General features: G+C 33.4%; 1 pseudogene; it reads right to left on the minus strand.

The window, feature by feature from the left end:
• Positions 1 to 1,591: 1,591 nt before the first annotated feature.
• On the minus strand, positions 1,592 to 1,710 carry LOC118608946 (annotated as a pseudogene).
• Positions 1,711 to 3,805: the final 2,095 nt, after the last annotated feature.

Below are 3,805 nucleotides of genomic sequence, written 5' to 3' on the forward strand. Positions count from 1 at the left end.
AATATTTGTTACATGCTTATTATCATAATTGGCACATATATAGTTGTTGCTTAAATGTTGGCCAGTTTTATAACAGTGCAGGTAATTAGAGTGTGTAAAAAGTGGAGTACCAACAATAGTGTTGGAAGTGGTAGGAAAGGGAAGGAGAAGCTATATGTACCCAAAGACTGGTTTTGTTGGGTATTGTTTTGATTTTTAGTTGTGTATCAATAGCTATAAAATTAGTATTGGAATTCCTGAAAGAAAAATAACATGCAACTGCAAGAGGTAGATCTAGACAAATTTGCCAACATCACAATTTTATAGACATCATGTCTTATCACTGGGCAAAGGAATAGCAGCACAAGCTCACCAAATACAGTTGTGTGGGTTAGTTTCATTTCCCTTGTTTCACATCCCACTATTTTTGACTATTTTGTTCTTTACTGTTTCTTTTACCTTCTTTCATTAATGCAGATTTTAAAAAACGACTGGAATGATAGTGCCTTATTCAATAGTTTTTGTTGAACTTATTACTAAATGACTTCCAGAAAAGCATTTCTCACTACCTATAGGGAGAGGGATGTCTAAACTCCTAATGAAAAATAGATTGCAGCCTTTTCTTTCCTGACTAGATAATGATGAGAGAGTTCTACAGCAAATCATCAAGGTGTAAAATTGAAATATTTGCCAAAACAAACACTGGTTTTGTTTTAAGCACAAGCAAATGACTAGGCCTTCACTTGAACTTTTATTTCAAGTTAGAAAAATGAATTTATGCCTTTTAATTTCTAGCTCTATAAAAGCATTCACAAACTAAAGTAAAATAACTCCAGCCGCTGCTTGTACCCAATTACAAAAAGAAAAATAATTTGTGTGGAAATAAAAGGAACATACAACAACCCTAAATCCAAAAAGTATGCCAGAACAACTTCTTAGTAGTTTATGAACTATCACCAATGGTCTTTTTTTGCGATCGGTGATTATACATCCATGGCATAGGTCATCCACAGACAGGTGCATCATGGAGTGTAATGTTCTGGTACTGTTTGAACTCAAACTGAGTTTTAAGAAGTCACTTTAGGCTCAATGAATTACTTCCTGCATAACATTTTCCAAACTATTTGCCAATATGCTCTGTAAAAACTGCAATTATAATTGATAAGTAAAATATGAGTGCTCACAATAGGTTGAATCTTGTCCAAAAACTTTATGTTGCTATAGAGAAAGATCTCTGAGGACATTTTGGGTAGTAAGCTTACAATGTTTTAACTGCTTAAGATTTGGGAAAATTAATGCCTCATGAATTGATACTTTAGTTATTTTTCTCCCAATTCAATTTTCTTCAATTTTCTAGGGAAATCAGAGGATCTAGTATGTTGTTCCTCTCATAAATGAATACTTTTTTAACATGTTAGATGAGTAATGACAAATACATTTCTAGTTTCTTTTTACCACTTTATCATAACATGATGGCTTTTATGTGAAAAATCTCAAAATAGAATTTTATTTTATTATTATTTTTTATTTTTAGACAAGGTGACCCTTAGTTGACCTCACAGATTGCAAGGACCTTGTCAGTTTACAATCCCTTATTTTTTAAATTTTTTTATGCCTACAGCACCTGGTCTTCCTAGGTGGTCTCCCATCCAAGTACTAATCAGGCCCAACCCTGCTTAGCTTCCAAGAACAAACAGGATCGGGCTTGTTTAGAGTAGCATGGCCATAGACAAAATAGAATTTGATTTTAAAATGCAAATCATACAGTATTGACAGTGTGGAGGAGTAACGTAGGACTCCAAAGTCAAACAGAATCAATCATACTGTTTAATTTCCTCCACACCATTTTTCAGTCTCTGAAATGTTCGTGTTTATGTATTAATTAATTGTCTTGTATGTTGTATCTCTTCTTCTCAATCATAATACTCTCAAAAGATAATCTGGGTCCAATCTCTAGTACTTGTGAATGTCACCTTATTTAGAAATAGAGTATTTGCAGATATAACTAACTTAAGAATCTTGGGGTGAGATTATCCTGGATTTAAGGTGGGCCTTAAATTCAATAACTGGTGTTTTCATAAGAGAAAGAAGAAGCAATTTTGAGACACAAAGATAATTTGGGAACAGGAAATGTGAATATGGAGACAGAGATTCAAGAGATGCAGCTACAAGCCAAGGAATGTCAAAGAATTCCAAGAGCACCCGGAAGTAGAGGAGATACAGGAAGTGGATTCCCCCTCGAGCCTCTAGACAGAACTAACTGAACCAATATCTTGATTTTATAATTCTGCTCTCCAAAACTAGCAGAGAATAAAATTTTATTGTTTTAAGCCACAAAATGTGTGGTAATTTGTTGCATCATTCATAGAAATCTAAAACAAGAGCAAACCGAAATCATCATTATTAACTTATTCTTTCTTACAATGGAACAAAGGAAGAAAAGATAAGATCTTGACTGGCCATTCACCCGTATGTGATGAAAAAAGACTATATAGTAAGATTTCACTAGGAACATTTTTTTTAATAAACTCTAATGAAAAATTATAAACCAATGGAAGTAGCAGTTTGGTTAGGTAACGGATGAATAAAGCAAGATGAGGCAGTGATGTCAAACCTTTGCATTCAAATCCTGGGTCTACCATTTACTAACTATGTGAACTGAAACAACTTATTTGACTGCTTTAATCTCTCTTCTGGAAAATGAGGGTAATTAGTATTTATGTCCTAAGGTGATTGTGGAGATTAATGTGAGTAAAACACTTCATCTGTGCCTGAAACTCAGGAAGTGTTCGTGATTGTTTATAAACATCTTAATTATAGCTTAAGAGAATCCAGTTACTCAAATAGAGCTTGGGATTAATATTAGTTGAAGTCAGCATGAAATGGTACACCAAGAAATACGTTCCTGATTTTAAAAGCTTTTTGAATTGAAACCATAGGTTTCAAAATTCTATGGCTTAAAATTTCTTCCTCTCTTTTCCTTTTATTCTCTCTTTTAGTAGTTCTTTCTGTCTGAAAAGCAATTCCTTCTAAACACTTTTACTCAATATTTTCTTCAGCATCCAAATGATCTGGAAAAAGGAAGGAATGGGAGAAGTAGAGCATGGAAACCACAGTGCCCATCTCCCTTCTATACCAATGGCAAAGATTAGGAGCATTGAAGGTACATTCAAAACCATTTAGTTCAACTCCTTTATTCACAGATATTCGGAGAGTTTATAAAACTCATCTAAGTTTACTAGGTTCTGTGAGGGCGAAGAACTTAGACATCTTATGAACTACTACATATTTTTTTTGCTAGCATGAGTGTTGGATATAAAAACAAACAAATAAATTCGATAAGTTAGTCAATACCATCACCACTAGCATTGTATGAGTTCCACATATTATGAGAGAGAATTAAGTGTTTGATAATATGGTGGAAGACAAATATATTGATGTATGTTTTTTACTAACCTTAAGTATGTAATAGATTATTTTATGTTGGAGATATGAGCCCTGATACTATTGAAAATGAATACCAATTCATCACAAACTGTGCAAATAATAAAGATTTTATAGGCCTAAAATCACTTAGAATAACAAATGTATCATAATGTTAGTTCTCTATCTTTTCTTACTCTGTAAGATTTATCTCAAAGAGGTATTAATAGAACATCATCTATTTCCAGAAATGCCAGACACCCTTTTAAATACCACCAGCAAGACCCTTGTAGCTATCTCTTCTTTCCTTCAGAGGGAATCAACTTATGTTGATATTTCAGAAAGTGAATTTGAGAGGTTGAAAGGAGTGGTAGGTGGTAGAAAAGTCAGCCAAAATGAACAA

The sequence above is a fragment of the Rousettus aegyptiacus genome, unplaced genomic scaffold (genome assembly GCF_014176215.1).
Source record: "Rousettus aegyptiacus isolate mRouAeg1 unplaced genomic scaffold, mRouAeg1.p scaffold_m13_p_10, whole genome shotgun sequence".
Classification (NCBI taxonomy): Eukaryota; Metazoa; Chordata; class Mammalia; order Chiroptera; family Pteropodidae; genus Rousettus; species Rousettus aegyptiacus.